An 18,930-nucleotide genomic window follows, 5' to 3' on the forward strand; every position below is an offset into this window, starting at 1 on the left:
CCATTTTGAGTTAATTTTTGGATAAAGTGTGAGATAGGGGTCCTCTTTCCTTCTTTTGGCTATGGATATCCAATTCTTTCAGCACCATTTGTTGAATGGACTGTTCTGCCCAAGTTGTGTGGGTGTGACAGGCTAGTCAAAAATCACTTGACCATACATGTGAAGGTCTGTTTCTGAACCATAAATTTGGTTTTCCATTGGTCTATGTATCTGTCTTTATGTCAGTACCATGCTGTTTTTACCACTTTAGCTAGGTAATATGATTTAAAGTCTGAAGATGAGGGTCTGCTTTTCCTTTTTATGATGTTTCTGGTTATTGAGGACCCCTTACCCTTCCAAATAAATTTGATAATTATGTTTTCAATTTTTTTATTTAATGTTGGTGGAATTTTTATCAGGATTGCATTGAATCTGTTTATCAGTTTGAGTAGAATTGACATTGTAATGATATTTAGTCTTTCAATCCATGAGCATGAAATGTTCTTCCAGTTATTTAGGACTTTTTTCATTTCTTTTAACATTGGGTTACAGTTTTCTGAATGCAAGTACTTCACATCACTGCTTAAGTTTATCCCTGACTACTTGAGTTTTATCTGTCATATTTTCTCTTTTGACACTTTTAGCTACTTTTGTTGATGTAATCTTCAGTTCTAGAGTCTATTCCAGTCCTCTCTCTCCTGTCTTTACGTTTCAGGCTCTAGCATACCCTTTAGTATTTCCTGAAAATCTGGTCTCTTGCTTAGAAATTCTCTCAGTTTCTGTTTATCCATGAGTATTGTAATCTCATCCTCATTTTTGAAAGACAGTCTTGCTGGATATAAGATTCTTGGCTGGAAGTTTTTCTCTTGTAGTATCTTAACTATATTAGACCACTGTCTTCTTGCCTCCATGGTTTCTGGTGATAAACCAGCACTTATCTTATTGGGTATCCCTTATATGTTATGCATTGTTCTTCTCTTGCTGTTCTCAGCGTTCTCTCTTTGTCTTTGGCATTTGACATTCTGGTGAGTATGTATCTCGGAGTTGGTCTATTCAGATTTTTTCAGAAGGGGGTAGGTTGTGCTTCTTGGACATGGATATCTACATCCTTCAATAAGGTTGGGAAATTTTCTACCATTATTTCTTTAAATATTCCTTCTGCCTCTTTCCCCTTCTCTTCTCCTTCTGGAACATGCATGACACATGTCTGCACATCTCTTGCTGCTGTTTAGTTCTTGAGACCCTGTTCAATTTTTTTTCCATTCTTCTTTTCTTCACCTGATCTTTTATATGTTTTCTTTTGGAGGCCATGTCTTCAAGCTCACCAGTCCTTCCTTTTGCTTCCTCAAATCTGCTGTTATATGCCTCCAGTGTATTTTTTATTTAATTTATTGTACTTCCATTCCCAAAAGGTATACTATTTTTCTATGCATGCTTTAAAATTCTTCTTTGTGCTCCCCCAGTGTCTTCTTAATATCCTTAATCTCTTTAGCCATCTCATTGAATTTATTAAGGAGATCTGTTTGAACATCTAGGATTAGTTGTCTCAACTTCTTTATCTCATCTTGTTCCTTTAACTGTGTCATAGCTTCCTGTTTCCCGGTGTGGATTATAATTTTTTGTTGGTGTCTTGGCATCTGCATTACTAGAGTTTATTTTAGGTGCAGTTTTTCTCTTTAGTTTAGGACTTTCTTCCCTTTCTCCCTTGCTGGTTGTGCAGTAGGAGCCAAGGTTGTAATTTGTGCTATAAGCTGTGGAGGCTCATTTTGCCAGGGACCAACAAAGCTTCTCCCAACTCTCTCTTTTGCCAGGCATAGGGACAGAGTCACAGCTCTGTGGAATAATCCAAGTTGTGCAGGCCTAGACTGTAGCTACCCGGAGAGAATGAAGAAGCTTCACACCCTTTTATCCTCTGTCTGGGGTAGGGATGGAGCTGCAGGTGTGGTCAGCAATCCACGTGGTGCAAGTCCAATATGACCGCAGTTGCCTCTCTAGACTTCAGATTGTCAGTCAGTGCCAGCCAAAGGTACCTGCAGGTACCTGGATAGGCTGGTGCAGAGCCCACCAGCCTCCACCCTACCAGAGGCAGGGATGAAGCCTAGTCTCGGGCTGCAGGCCAAACTGGGTGAAAGAAACCACTTCCTACTGTCACTGTGATTTACTGTCCTGGCTTCCCCTCAGGCTGGGGGCAGGATCAAAATGATGACCACCAGCTTATTTCCATCTTGGGCAGATTCACACCCCAGCTTTTCCCAGGGCTATATCTTAGCCAGCCAAGCCTACCAATCAGTAGCTGGAATTGGCTGCCAACCATCTCCTCCTCCTCTGTTTTTGGGAAATGGACCTTCTTATTCCAGTCACAGAATAGCTCCTGGGGTGACTCATGCCACCAGAGTAGGATGGTCACCAGCCTCCGTGTCTTGGCCAGCTATTTCCCAGAGAGTTTGGCACAGGTTCCTGCAGTTTCCTCCCTGCTGGAGGTGGCACTGGGGCCTAGGCTAGAGCTGCAATCTGACCTGAATGAAAAGAAGCCAGTCCCCACCAGCACTGTGATCTTCAGTTTGCCCCCTTCCTCTTGTGCCAGGCATGGAGTTAAGATGGTGGTTCCTGGCCTCTTTCTGATGTGGACAGGCTCAAACTTTAGCTGTTCTTAGGATTAAACTTTAACCTGCTGAATTTACTTATCAGTAGCTGAAGTTGTTGCCCAACCATCTCTTGCTCCCCCATTTTTGGGAAGTGGAGCTTTCAATACCAGTCGTGGAACAGCTCTCGAGGCAACTTGTGCCTCCAGTGGAGGGTGGGCCCCAGCCTCCATGATGTGGAGAGTTCTACTTATGAGTCTTCTCTGCAGGTGGGCAGTCTCTTTCTTCCATTCCTTCAAGGATGTTGCAGGATGCTCTTCTGGCCTCCTGGAGCCCCCGAATGGGTGCTTCAGCTAGCTCCAGAGAGCTCTGGGTATTTACTAATTGTACTGTAGCAGGAGCTGACTCTAGAAGCTCCTTATTCTGCTGCTATCTTTCTGGTTGTCTCCCAATTTATATTCATTTTTATTCTTAATCTTTATTGTAAAATGAAGAGGACACTATTCATGTCTCCATTTTATAGATTAGGAAGCTGAGATGGTTAGCAATTTAACCAAGTTGATAGAAGAATTAAGGTTCAAGCAGAGAGCTTTGTATCATATTTTGCCCTAGTAACATCATCATTAGCCTCAACACCACTGTCAACCTCACCATATAAGATTCCATGTAATAAGTACCAAAGAGAGATACAAATAGCATGTAAGAAAGTAAAATTAAGAGAGATTACATCTTTCTGGAATTGAGAAGGTTTTTTCTTTTCTTTTCTTTCTTTTCTTTTCTTTTCCTTTTTTGAACAATGTTGTTTAAGGAGGGTTATGAAGAGAGTAAACACTTGATTGGCTGGCTGGGTATTCAACAGGATAAGGAATGTTCTTTGACTCTGGAATTAAAGAATTAGTCACATGGTTCAGAAGCAGTGAGAATGGGAGAATGGTTCAGGAACTGCTGAAGGAGATACTTGAGAGCTGCCTTCCATATGGTCTTGGTTGTCTGCTCAGAGAGAAGGTATTATCTGTCATCTCAGGGAGGGGGATTTCAGCAAACAGAGGTTGGGCATCTGACAAGAGAGGACCTGTGAGGTAGAAGTATGCAAGGCCCATCACTGGTCTCTGTCTCCAGGAAAGCAATATGTGACTCCTTCAAATCCTCAAGACAGGCTGTGCCACAAAAGGTCAAGAGCCCTGACTCTCATTCTTCCAGTTCTCAGATCATGAAGTTGTCACTGTAATTACAGTAGGATTTCCCTGGTCAGAGAAGATCCTTGCAGAGGGAGGATCATTTTGCTAGAAGAATTTTTATGTCTAATAATCAGCTGTTATTAATAAGAACTAATGTGAATATCATTAGCACCATTAAATCATGCCCAAAGTTGGAGAAAGTCCTGTAGATGAGTTTTTCAATTTATTTTGAATCACACAATAGACCTGTCTAACGTTGATTGAAGAATTACCTACATATGTAAACTCTTTCTCCTATTTTTTTTGACTTCACATTCAGCATCCACCATGCTGTTTGTTTCTCTAAACATTTCTACGGACATCATAATTGTATATAGATGTCGATGGTACTTCAGTTGAATTTCAATTGTTTGCTGCAATAGTGATTGTATCATGTCACAAATTAAAATCCTCAAAACACCCCCAATCTAACTTTCCAAAATTCAAGGTTTGGTCAGAAATAAGACATTTCTGAAGTCTAAAGTAAATGCTTGAAATTCATGTCCACCTTCTCTCTCTTCTCTCCTTTATTTATTTATTTCATTAGAAAGTTGCTCCAAATTAGACCTGAGAGGTGAAAGTGAAGGGAGGAAAAAATTCTGTAATAGAGAATCTGAAAACCTGGGCTGTGTGACTTTAACTTAGATGGACTAAAGTTTCCTATCTGTCAAGTCTGAGCAATATATCTATGTCTTATGCCAAGCATTTCTACATGAATAAAATGATGCAGTGCTTTAAACATGTACATCTTTAACCTGTAAAGATAAAAGAAATATAAAAATTAAATTTAGGGGGAAATACAAATTGTGAAGATAAAACGGCATAGGAAAAAGAGAGTGCATTTTAAAAGACAAGACACAATAAGAAGTCTTATTAAAAATGGTGGACGAGGCATGTGTTTATCTTTTTTCTGTGCAGTGAATTCTGATTAATAGTAGAAAATTTTAACATGGTGTTCTCACAGGGCCAAAGAATAAAGGAGAGAAGGCAATGGTGAACCAGAGATTGTTTAGCAATTTTTTGAAGATGGAAACCAAATGGAGGGTGGGGACTAGAGTTAACAGAATGGAGAAAGCTACAAGTGGAGTCTCCACAAAGAAGGACACTGCTTACATAGGGCCATTCACCTGTAGTAGCTCAGGAAACTAAAAGAGAATGGAGAAACTTTTCCAAGACTCTAATTACTACCATAGAATTCTAGATTAAGCAAAACTACTTATCAATGGAAAGGTAAAATAAGGAAAACTCAAAACAACAAAGTTTGTTTTCAAATCATTTTTAAAGAAATTGCTGAAGAATGTGGGCTACCAAAAATGAGTAAGCATACCAAAAAAAACCAGCAAATGTAGGAAACAAAAGATCCACCACAGGAATCATGGTAAAGAGAATTCTTCAGATGATAGTTACTGGTCAGGCCTAAAGAAAATGGGTCATTTTTTGAAGCAAAAAGTAAAAGAGTGGGGTAACAGATGTGGCCCAAGTGGTTGAGTGCCTGCTTATCACATGGGAAGTCCCACGTTCATTCCCCAGTGCTTCCTAAAAACAAAGACGAACAAGTAAATAAATGAAAAAACCAGCCCAGGGGAGCTGATGTGGCTCAGTTGTTGAGTACCAGCTTCCCAAATTCGAGGTCCTGGGCTCAAATGCTGGTCCCAGTACTTCAAAAAAATAAAAAATAAAAAAAAAAAAGAAAGAGAGTGATCTCTGAGGATAATGATGTAACTTATGCCATCTGAGAATTTTCAGTGTTTGCTAGATCTATTAGAATATTTGGTAAGAAACTTATGAGGTATACAAGTAAGTAAGTAAATGAAGTAAAGAGGCAAATACTAATTCTGAGAAAAAAATTTCAATCAGATAAGAAAAGAAATCCCTCAATTTGGCAGAAGATATTATTTCAATAGAAATTATAATGTAACAATTCTGATTGTGAAGATGAGGGGAGAGGAATTGGGATGGGGATATGTACTGGTAAGATAAATTCCTATATGCCATACCGGGACTCAAATTGATACATAAAATAGACCAAAGCAATCATATTATTTAGAAAAATATGTAGTTACAAAAAACATCAAAAGAAGTTGAAAATAATTTCTTCTGGAAAGCAGGGTTGAGGAATAGGAAGAGATTTTTCACATTTCACCCTTTAGTGCCATTTGATTTTAATAACTATTTATTTGTATAATTTGATTTTAAAAATTAAATACTTGGACAGGTCAATCAAAATTAGGTTCAATTCCAGCCTGACTCAGTAGTTGTGATCTTAGACAGTATGCTTAGCTTCCTTGTCCTTCAGTGTCTCCACCTATAAAATGGAATTTATTAGTACCTACCTCATAGAATTGTTATGGTGATTAGCTATAAAAATATATTAGAGGCATAGCATGATACCTAGCATTTTATAAGTGCTCAAGTAAAAAATGTCATAATCGTTTGACTTCCTTCTGCTTTTCCTCCTCCTTTACCTTAACTAAGAGCTTAAATTTAACAACAAGGCTAATCAGACCACAATCCCAGTCTACCCCTCAGAAGCTGGTTGGAAAAGGTATTTTGTTTTACTCCTAGAAACTAAGCTGTGTAGTTGGTCTACTTAATGCAATAAAAATAAACAGTGGCAAAGGAAGGCACCAGGAGCAAATGTTAAGACATCTTCTAGAAGTTATAAATTGTTTGAGAGTAATTTTCAAAAGGCCAGGGCTATAGCATATATTCTATGAACAAATTCCACAAGGCACAAGTTACCTTAAAAGAAATACACTAAAGCAATTAAAAATTTAGACTAAACTTTTAACAACATTGCTTTTGAGTATCTAGGACACAATGGTCTATTGTCTCACTATAATTGTCACAAAGTACATTGGTCTACTCCAGAAAGGAATGAAATAGAAGATTCCAAAGAAATCCTATTATAATGAGTAAAGTTAAGGGCATGTTTTTGTTGCCCACACTCACACTAGTCTCTTCCTATATGTTTAAGCTCAGTTTAAGCAGTGTCAGCCTTCTAATGCTGCCTGGCAAAGACCCACTCCAGCCCCTGAAGGGGGCCCAGGGGAAAGCTTCTCGCTGTCATAAGTTGCCTGATCAGGATCCTATTTTACACTGACTGACAGCATGAGAATAGCAGGTGGTCCCTGGAGAAAACTGCTATGTTTGTCTCTGCTGCAAACACAGTGACTCTTCTTCTCAGCTCGCACAGCACATCATTTGTGATTTATTTTCAAATTCACCAACTTCACCCCTGGTATAAGAGACAAACGTCTGAAGTGAATGGCTCTCCATCACCCCCAGACCTTAAATATTGGCATGTAAAAGCTAATGCCTGACAACATAATGTGTCTTTTGTCCACTGCTGCTTCCGTATGCTTTATTTAGGCTCTCCCAATGTCCTAATGTCAGTGAAAAATTCTTGCCTGATGTCAGAAGGAGCTGCTGCTGTTGCTGAACCAGCCTAGAGAGAGCAGCTCCTAAAACTTGCAAAGCAGCCAAAACTAACTTTTCTTTGAAGCTTTGGAAATTTCTGGAAACTTTCATTGGCCTACCTGTACACAAGGTTCCCTCTATTGCCAGACTTTTCTGTGAAATCTGTAGCACCATCTCCCCCAGGGAAGGAAGGTACTTCGGTTATTTTTAGCCTTGTTCAAAGCAAGAAATTGTAGCAGCCTCAAGAGAGAGGCAAGTTTCCAGAAGCAACTAGTTTATTTTGCCGGATTATGCAGGATATTATTTAAAGAAGCGGCTGAAAGTTGGGGTCAATTTCAAAACAGCCCCGAAGCCCTCCCTCCTCCCAAATCAAGGCATTTATTATCTGTGATTTGTCTAGCCACGTGTGCATAAATATGCAATGTGTGCAAACTATATTATAAATATTGTACTGTGCATATTTCAATCATTAACAAATATCTGCCATTTCCTGAGCACCTGCTATGTACCAGGCTCTTTGCTCTAACCCTGATAACAACCAAGTAAGGTTGTTACATTAACACATCTGCTCTTTGAGAGAGGATGATTTGCTCAAGCTTGTATAGGACCGCACATATTGAAAAGCCAGAGAGCCTCATTCCAAAATTTAATATGTCCCCATGTCCCTGGCTTTCCTGGATGGCTTTAATGCGCCTAAGCCCATCAGAACTTGGACTAGGGTGAGATGTACCAGGCATCTAGGATACAAAAGTTAAGGAGGCACTGCCTCTCTGACCATGCACTTGGAGTACCCTGAGAGCGAGGGCTTCCTTCACCCTTGCTAGGCATTCACTTGCTTCTCTCCAGTCTCAGCCAAATTGTCCATGCCCTGGGGCAACAGAGGTGGAAAGCTCAGGTTCTGCCCTCAAGCTGATGGAGGAGAGAGGCATGAAAACCAAAAAGTATAAAATAATGCAGTGACTGCTGTAATAGAGTAGTTCACCAGTGCTGTGGTAGTCCTGAAAAGGACTCCTGATTTTGTGGGCGGATGGGAAGGAGGAATGGACTAAGGTGGATTCTTAGCAAAGGAGCTCCTCAAATGGCAGCTCCAGGTAGAGTCCCCAAGACTGTCAGGGCTGGGGGAGAGGATGTAAAAGATACATGCAAATAAAGTGTTCTTCATTAGCAGTGCAGTTTTCCCAAATTCAGCAGGAAGTCTTTACTGAATCCCCTTTAAATGTTATTTTCTTCTGTGGCCTTTCAAACAATGAGTCAATTCTTTTACAAAGCAATATTTCATTCTGACTTTGGAGGATAGGAAAAGCATTCCAGTTTAGATGACAAATTACATGATTATCCTATCTAGGATCCACTTAAAAACACTGAGAAATATAGAATAGAAGACTTACATCAGAAGTTCTTGAAGTGCTAGGTGCTTTATAATCAAACTCTCAATTTGTGACTATGAACTCTATTTTCACTTTCTGGAAAACCTTCCTATAAACCTTCTAAACTGCATGTGCTCTTTCAAATGCATCCACCTCTTAAGCCACGTTTACTAATGTTAAAGACAAAGATGAAGCATCCACACCCAGTAGACAATAGTCAACTTTAAATCATAATAATTAACATCAGAGACAGATTCAGTAGGAAGATTTAAAAAAAAAATGTCTCCATATGCCCTGTTTTAAAAGTTAGAGAGTGTTCATGTAAGAAAAAAAAAGGAGAGATGCACATCTCTTCCTTACTCTCTCCTTATCTGCTTTCTCCCTATCTAAATGTTTAAGAAACCACTCTCCTTCCTTGGTATTTCTCTTTAACCAGGAGAGACCTATGGGGTCTATGTTGTCATGGGCTGTGACTTAAGCTTTGAATTACCCTGGGGAATTCCTATCCAGCTGGAAGTATCTCAAGCTTGATTTTGAAGACATACCTTGCAGTCCTTCAACACACCAACAATTACAGAAACAAGGGAATATTGAAATTCCCCCAGCCTCACCTCAGAGGATGCCTCAGGTGGAAGGAAAAATTAGACTATCTGAGTGCTCTGCCACTGAGTCACATGGACTCCAATTGGTCAGATCACAGAAGTCAGAATGCCTAAAGTTAAACAAACAACACAGAGTGTTGGAAACTGTAATAAACCGATTGAGAGTTAATTCAAAACCTGAGATTGAGAGTTAATAAGAAACCTGAAACTGGCTGTCCCCCTGATTACCCCACTGTCAGGGACATTTTCAGCAGTAGTACAACATGCCTGTTAGGTATGACGGTGCTCTTGTCCTGTGCTGCTTCTTACAGAATCAAGAAAACCTCTTCAGTGGTCAACACATGCCATTGATGTGGCAAAAAACAGATAAAGGCTGAGATTAGAGGTGAAAAATACTCTGGGGAAGGCAAACAAGTGATCACACTCATGCGTTATGTTGCACAGACCAACAATGCATGCTGTGTGTACTGATATCTCTTGTGGGTGATGGGATCCAGAGTCAAATATACATATATAGAGGTATTGGCGGTAAATCAATCAAGAAGGATGTTAGCCTACTCAGAAGGTTGAAGAATAAACAAAGGGAGCAGACACTGGATCTGCCCTTCAGTGACTAGGTCCTGTGAGCAAGAAATATATGTTCTCACTAGAGAGGCATGAGTTTTTGTGCCATCAATTTTGAAGTAAGTAGGATACTTCAGGTAATTTTTGATAACATGCAAGAGCAGTCAGCCTGAAATAAGTGCATTATGATCCCAAAAAGAAGCAGCACAGTTGATTGACAGGGTCTACAAAAATTGAAGACCGTGAGAAGGAGGACTGGGTCCCCAACTCATTTTAGCAATATTAAGCTTACAGTTTCCCCAGGGAATACTTGATACTTGGCAAAGATTTGATCCTGGAGATCCAGAGGGAAATAATGCCCAGTGGGTAGGTGTACTACACAATGGTTTGGTGAGATAGGAAGCCAGCAGTCAGTCTTAGGTGGGAAGGATAAAATCCTGGGGATAGAACGTTTTTCAGTTCAGGGCTATCAGACAAAGAACAAGTATCAACTTTCCTGTTCCTAGATTTTTTTTTTCTAGTAAGAGGTGTATTTCCTTTGCCCTGGGTAGGACCTGAATGAGAAAGACCCTGAACAATTTTATACCAAGAGGCACAATGGCTTTTTAGGAGGTTTAATGTATGGATCATATTCAAGAACACAAAATGATTCAGGATAAAATTTTAGGAAATGAGGCTTGAAAAAGGAGAAGCTCCAGCTAAGTACAAGAGTATATAAGAACAAATTCATCATTACTTCCAGGATCCTACCTTCCCTTTGCCAGAAGGTAGATAAGGTGCTCAGAGAGTCATGTTATGCTGCACCGCATTTGTATTCCACTTAATCCTTGTTAAAGCTCAACTCAGAGAAGGAGCTAATTGCAGGGCAAGTGTTTTAGTTTGCTGGGCTTCTGAAAACAGATACCATGAAATATGTAGGCTTTAACAAACGGGAATATATTAGGTTACAAGCTCACAGCTTTGCAGCTGAGAGAAATGTCCATATCAAGGCATCATTATGCTTTCTTCATGAAGAATGGCGAGCCTCCTCCATCACATGGCAAGGCACATGGCAGATCTGCTGGTCTGTCCCTCCTTTTCTGAGTTTCATTGCTTTCAGCTTCTTGCTTTCATGGCTTCTTTTTTCTCTCTCTCACATTCATCCCTTTTATAAAGGACTCCAGTAAGAAGATTAAGACTCATCTTAAATGAGGTGGGTCACACCTTAACTGAAGTAGCCTCATCTAAAGACCATATTTACAGTGGATCCACACCTACAGGAATGGATTAACTTTAATAACATGCTTTTCTGGAGTGCAAACAGTTTCAAATCACCACAGCAAGGATGGGTTTATCAGTCTAATTGTTCTGGGCAAGCCCAGTCTGTGTCTACTAGTAAGCATCCAGTCTTTTCCTCAGCCCATGAAACTTTTTCCTGGATGACAAGGGCTTGCTAAGATTTCTGGATTTGCCACACTCAGACTGCACTTTCAGTGTGTGTACTACCACTCTGCAGCAGGAAAACTGCCCAGCCTCATCCTTTTTTCTATAGCAAGATGTCCATAGTCCTCAACACCTATCTCAAATATGGACTCTAATTGGCATGGCCTGGGCATCTCAGCCCTATTTCCCCTGACTCTGACAAATGAGATCTTTCTGGGTTCTACTCCATTCAATCTCAGCATAGGTTACAGGGATGCTGGCTGGACAGGAAACATAAGCACTTTGCCCTGGGACATTCCAATAGGCAGGACCAGACCTGCATGTATGTTTTGTTCTTGACTGGCGTATGTGATGACATGTGTTTGTATTTGTGCAATATCCAGCCTGACTTTTCTTATTTTGATTGCCCTGAGTAATTATTTAGAAGATCTAACTTAATGCAGCCAAGTTAGGTTAGGCCTGAGACTGCCAGACAAAATCAGTGGCTTTATACAATGAACAAGTATAGAAGATTCTCTGGGTAAATAATTTTGTATGTCTGGCTACATACATGGGGAAAAGCAGTGGTAGTTTTAAGTGTGTCTTAAGTGTTGTTTCAGAGCATACCATCATTTGAAAACCTATTTCTGTTAAGTTTTTCTGCCTCAATTTAAATCCCAGAGGCTCAGAGAAATTGCTTTTATTTATTTAAAAAATACAAAAACCATAAATGTGGCCAAAATAATGAGTCGCAACAAAGTATTAACTTCCACTGTGTCTATCCATTTCTTTTTACTCACTGCTCCACTCCTTAGAGACAGCAACTTTAACCTCTTTTGCTCTTAGAAGTTCTGTGGCTATTTATGCCTATATTGTTCTTCTGTTATTTGCTCATCTTGTGACATTATCTACTAACTTTCTGCTCAAGATAAATTTAGTATTTTTATAGCAGCTCCATCTTGTCTTTAGTGCCCCCCCCCAACTTGTTAGAATTCTATAAATATTATAGCTTCCATTTCAGCTGTCTTTATAAAAAAATTTTTAAATGCACTGCAACTTCTTTTTGTTTTCATCAATTTGGGTGTTATAGCTGCAAAACCCACGATATAAGATGATAGTACTAGTTCACCCTTCCACATTCCCAACCAGCTTCTGGCAGCTTCCATTTTGTTTTGTCTCTACTGAGACAGCTGACATTTCTCTTCTGTAATCTTAGGTACATGTTCTGTGCTTAGTCAGTTGGTTTATTCTAGCGTTGGGAAACCAATAAAAATTCCTGAATTGAGTCAAAAGTCCTGAGCAGTCGGGTGAGTTCTTTCATTTAAAAGCTGTGCATTGCTGAACAAGTCACAAGAAATTCCTACGCCTGCACTGACCAAAATGATAGCTTTACTCCACATGTAGGAGCTTGAATTTGTAAATTAATTCCAGGTGAATAAAACAAAATCTCCAATTCCTCACTAGCGCTAATCACATTTCAAGTGTATGATAGCTATATACACCAACCAACACTTGTGGTTATTGGCTACCGTACTGAACAGAGCAGACACAGAAAATTTCCATCATCCAAGAAATATCCATTTGACTTTGCTGTTAGATTATGGGTTCCTAGTAAGTAATATGAAGAAGATGAACTATATGATTTTCAAACGGCCTCTCGACTCTAAAATTCTGAGGCAGGACAGAATAGGGGTCTAAAAAGGAAGGGGGCAGAAAACCTAATAAGCCACACAAACACTACTTGATAAGAGAAACTAAGGCAATGGCCTGCCAACTAGCATTTGCCTGCTGAGTCATACAGGCAAATTAGGAACAGGCAACTAACAGAAGACACCCTGCAGCTTACAGTGCACAACCAAAGGCTGTGCTATCAAAAGGCAGCCAGCAAGAGGGAAGGGACAAGAGGAGCACAGCTACCACCCACCCACCCACTAGCTTTCACTTTCCTGCATGCCTCATGGACAGTGACCAGAGGCTAATCACCGCAGTCAGCACCCCTGCAGAGGTCATGGACAGCAGCCAGAAGCCAATCACCATCAGGCAGCGAGCCCCTCACTCCTAAATACCCATACCTCTAGACCCCCACACCTCAGTCCCCACACCCTTAAGCCCTTGCTTATTGGTGCAGACCCTAGAGCCCTCTACCCCCATAAAAGAAGGGACCCCAGGGCAGAATTTGCATTTCTCTCCCTTAAGAATTCCCACCCTCAACTCTGAGGGTGTACTTTCATTCTCCTGCTTTGACCCTCAACAAATCCTCTGCTTGTTTGATTGATTTGTGCCTCGTCCTTCAGTTCTTTTTTGTAATGAAGGCAAGAACCTAGACACTGACTCTGATAACAATTCTAAGATTCTGTAATCAAATGCAGCTTTTCCCAGAGTAACTGAGAATATCCTCCCTGTTTTAGTGTCCTAGGCTGCTGAAGCAAATACTGGGGCAATGATTCAGCTTAAACAATGGGCATTTATTAGCTCAGGGTTTTGAGGCTAAAAGAAAATCCAAATCAAGATACCATCAAGGCTAGGCTTTCACCCCAAAGCCCGTGGCATTCTGGGACTGGCTGCCAACAATCCTTGATCCTTAGCTTGTCACATGGCAGGGCACATGGTGGTGTCTCCTGACATCTGCCTTCTCTTCCAGGCTCTGTTGCTGCTCAGCTACTGACTGCTCGGTCCTTGGCTTTCTCTCTCTTTGCCTGGATTTCATTCTCTTATGACGTATTCCAGTAATAGGTCTAAGACCCATTCTAACTGAGATGGGTCACACCTTAATTCAGGGGTCCTTAACAAGGGGTCCGTGAGCTTGAATTGAAATCCAAAACTTCCTTCTTCTGGTGGGGATGTGTGGCTAAGGATGTGATACGTTTAGTAAATAATAGTATAGTGTGGACTTAGGGGTCCGTGGTTTTGACCTGACTGGCAAAAGGGTTCATGGAACAAAAAAGGTTAAGATCTCCTGCCTTAATTGAAGTAACCTCATTAAAAGTTCCCACTGATAATGGGTTCACACCCACAGGAATGGATGAACTGTAAGAACATGTTTCTCTGGGATACATACAGTTTCAAACCATCACAATACCCCAAAGCCAAGATTGTTTAAAATTGCAACAATAACAACAACAGAAACAAAAGAGGCAAAAAATAAAGATGTATTTGCAAGGGACAGAAGGGCAGAGGAATACAGTCCCATCACAAAATTTATTTAAGAGTGGTGGAGGGGGACAGCCCCTGAGTGATCAGGCTCTACTCCTCATGTTCTCCTCCTGTAGAATGAGGTGCTCTGCAGTATATCATGGGAGTCCAGTCTCAGTCACAACTGAAACTTGCAACAAATGACTGCTTTATTACTTTACAAAGCACAAAGGGCCCCAAAAAGCAGGGGAAGAAATCTCATCTAGGCCAGTCTCCGGGGTGGCCAAAAACTGATTGAGTTAGAGTCAGTACTTGGCAGCTCTGCATGCCCCATCAGAGAATAGAGACAAATCCATGCTATTCGGGTGTGATATTTATCCATTCTGGGGGAAAGGGTCCCTGCCTCTGAGAATTCCTGCCTTGATTAGCATCTGGGTCTACTTGTTCTGGATTTATGGATTTATGGTCTGGCAGGGCCTGTTCATTGGAATTAACACTTCCCCCAGGTTGTGGAATGGAAGCAGACCGAAACATCATCGCACAATAGAAGCAAGTGGGTGGAGGTAGGTGAGGGCAGTCCATGCCTTCCCGAGCAGCTGCCTCTATCACTACTCCTCTCCATTCAGCTCACGCAAGATTAGTCTAGCCATGCAAGATTAGTCTAGTGCATGGCATGTGATGTCTTATTTTCCCTTTGCAAGGGCTTTCCCCCCACTCAGTTATTTTTATTTTTCACTCAGTGCTATGGATTTTAAAACAAATGAGAACAACATAGACCTAAGCAGACTGAAATGGAATGCTATCAAAGTTAGAATTGGGGATGATCTGCTTTTTGTTAATTCCATGACATTAATCATCTTGGTGACAGCAGCAATATAAGCAAAGAACTGATGTATGCAAATAAATAAGTTCTATGTATAGGAACAAATTAAAGGAGATTATGTGTGTAATTTCCTGTTTCCGAACCTGATACATAGAGATGCTTGCTAATTAGCAATGAAGTGTCATAAACAGAGGGCCATTGCCTCTCAGAACAAAAAGAATATAAAAAAATCACCTGCTTTGGGAGGTCAAACCCATACTTTTGGAGTGATTCTTGGAGTTAGGCAGTACTGCCCTTGAATGTCCCAGCTCACACATTTGTAGGAAGGCAGAAGAACTAGGAGTAGGAAAAGGTGAAGAACAAGAGAGTAAAAATGATAGAAAAGAAGGCTGTAAAATGTAGGAGAGGATTATTGAAGCAAATTCTAGCTTTTACACTATCACAAAAATAGACACAATATCAGCAGCAGCAGCACACCAGTAATATTCCAATTGTAGTCATTTCCGGCAGGTTTCTGAAAGGCTTGCAGTTTCTAATCCTGTGATATCTTATTTGCCATTGAATCCCTCCACTGCACCTAGCACAGTGGCTGGAAACTGTCAGTGTTTGTGGAATGTAATTGGTCCCATGGCTTTTATGGAGTTTAACAGAGCTTTACCCATGACCGTGAGCCTCGCATCAGGCTTATTGTGATTTCACTCTTGGGATATGGACAGGTCTCAGCTCCCCCAGGCTTTGATCTTCCTCCTCAGGGAAATGGGGATCATATTACATGTCAGTACCCTGGTGGGGTGGTTTGCTGTTGTCATTTGTTTAGCAACGTAGACAATTGATCTCCAAGTTCCTACACTAAGAAATCATTGAAATAATATGAATGTATTTGTGTATTATTGCTTCTGTATTTGTTTTCTAGGGTTGTCATAACAAATTACCATAAGGCAACAGAAATGTATTCTTTCTCAGTTCTAGAAGCCAGAAGTCTGAAAACAAGGACCTGCTCCCTTTGAAAGTTCTAGGGGAGAATCTCTCCTCGCCTCTTCCAGGTTCTGGTGGTTGCCAGCAAAGCTTGGCGTTCCTCCGTTTGAAGCTGCATCACTCTGATCTGTGCCTGCCTTCACATGGCCTTCTTCTTCTCTGTGTCCTATGTCTCTGTATCCAACTCTCATTCTCCTTTCTTTTCTAAAGACAACGTCATCGAATTTAAGGCCCCCACCCTGATCCAGGATGACCTGATCTTAACTTGATTACTCCTGCAAAGACTCTGTTTCCAAATAAGGTGACATTTGCAAGTTCCAGAGACCAGGACTTGAACATATCTTTTTGGGCAACACAGTTCAACCCACTATAGCATCTCTAAGCCCCCAGCTTTGATCAACTGAAGAGGGTTCAAGGCAATGAGAGGTATTCATTGTCAGGAGGGAAGTCCGAACAGATAGACCAAATCAAGGGCCTTAATCATGGTCCAAATTTTGACGACATTCTTCATTTGTCTCCTTTACATCCATTCTCCACCTTCTCTGCCAGGCTCTGTGCCCCAGGGACCAATCCCTTACATCTCCAGAGTTCTCTTATCCTCTAGGTTCGGCTACTGGGAGCAGAGTGAGGCCAAGGCACTTACCTCCTAGGTCTTTCCGTGCCTCTAAGTTTCAGTTCTGGCAGGAACTGTGTTCCTCCAGAGTGGCATTTGTGTCAGGTGGTCTCAATTTTTCAGCTCCAGATCTTTGCAGGTTTCCTTTCCTTTCCTTCGCTATGGATGGTAACAGCTTCTAACTTTTGCTAGTCCCTAGGAGCTTCAGCACCTCTTACGGTGCCCTGACCTTCTCTCTATATATAGTGATTTAATTAAATTCTCTTTGAAATCCCAGCTTCCTATTTGTTCTGAGATGCTGCTAGAGACATGCAGCTCTCAGACAGGAAATAGACTCACAGATTACCTCCCAGTTTGGTCTCAGTACTTAGGGCTGATAGAGCTAACCTTTCTTTATCAGAAGTAGAGATAGATGGAGGAGAAAATGTCACATGTGGGCAGAACTGTTTAATTAATGAGCTTGTTGGGGCCATGGCACTTTAACTTAGCATCAGAGCAGGCAGCATCAGTAGGGTGACTTGCTAATCCAGTTTTTACCTTGTATCCCAGATGTAGTAACTGTGTTTTTGACTGGCTTTCAAGCAAGGCTCCAATGTTATACCCAAGTTTGAGTCCATGCTTTTGCGACACACCTCTGTGAATCTACACATTCCTTGCTCCTATTTCCCACTACAATGCTCACCCACCAGCAATTGAGTTACATGGAAACCTGCTGCTTGACTTTCCTGAGGTCCTGGACACACACCTCAATGGCTTTGTGGGGCACGCTCTTTAATGTCTGTTACTGTCCTTACTCCATCATGTCCAAAGTTAAGCTCCAAGCTGGAAGCTCATCTGAGCCTATTCACACACCAAAACTCTAGAAAAACAACTCTCCCAAACCCAGTCAAGTCACAAGTTGCCCTAGCTAGTTTCTCAAAAGATGCACTGACTTTCTTATTTCTCTTACTTAACCCCTTTTTTTTTTTTTTTTGCATCTCCCAAGGCAGAAGCTGTCATTGACAGACTCCAGAAAGGTTTGAAACATTGCTACGGGAGGTTAAGACTCAGAGACCTACACAACGACTGTCCCCAAGAGCAAAGGGGAAAGCCGTTCTGAGCCTGGAGGTAAAGGCAGTCTTAAAGCCAAGAAAAGATTCCTTCTTACTGCTGAAAATTCAAACATTCAAATGAAATGGGGACAAGCAGCAGTCCTCTGGAAGTAGCTGCTATATACCATTTGCTGATCAAAATCCGATTCCTTTTCCTCTCAAAATACAGCAATTTGAAGGCAATTTATTTTTTATTTTTTTATTTATTTTTAAAGAAACTTTAGTTTACGTGTTACATCAAAAACATAGGGGATTTCCATATGTCTCATCCCCTTCCCTTCCCACACTTTCCCACATTAACAACATCTTTCAATAGTGTGGTACATTTGTTATAATTGTTGAACACATATTGAAGCATTGCCACTACCCATGGAATATAGTTTACACTCTGCCATGCACAGTTTTACAGGTTTTGAAAAAATATGTAATGGCCTGTATCCATCATTGCAATATCATGCAGGACAATTCCAGTGTCCTGAAAATGCCTGCATGTTATATCTGTCCTTCCCCTTCCCTCCTTTCAGAACCTCTGGTGACCACTGCCCTTATATCAATGATAAAAGTTCTTCCTTTATAATAATAATAATAATAATAATGTGTATAATAGAAAAATAATAAGTCTATTTTAGGCCATTGTTCATTCCCCAATCTTGAGGATTTGGGGATACTGTTCCCCCTCACTTTCTAATTGAGAGGAGGCTTAGATTCCATAGGGTAGATGGATGGAACCATATTGCTTGCAGTTGCAAACACTCTTTGTTCCTTGGGATGGGTGTTGTACATCATTATCTCCTTGTTAGTTGTCCTAGGTGAGTCCAATGAGCTGCGGAGTTAGAATTGCAACACTGTTGAGATTTAGGGCTCAACTGGGACATCAACAGATCAAAGATTTAGGTCTTTGGGACATATATTTAACAGTATAGTTCTAATTATGGGTTCAAATAAAAGGGATGGAAGAGTCATGTGTAGGGAAACTATAATTGAGTCTAACTCTGTTACACTGGGAAGCATAAATTCCAAAGTAAGACCCACTGACAGGGCGTCAAATTTCTAAGCATGTCTGCCCTGCTTATAGTTTCTAGATGTCTCTAGAGCCCTTAGGAACCCTGCTATTTGAGGCACTGTTTACTGTGACAGTCAATGAGATCTTGCTGAGACATGCGT

Source organism: Dasypus novemcinctus, chromosome 31 (assembly GCF_030445035.2).
Source record: "Dasypus novemcinctus isolate mDasNov1 chromosome 31, mDasNov1.1.hap2, whole genome shotgun sequence".
In the NCBI taxonomy this organism is placed as follows: domain Eukaryota; kingdom Metazoa; phylum Chordata; class Mammalia; order Cingulata; family Dasypodidae; genus Dasypus; species Dasypus novemcinctus.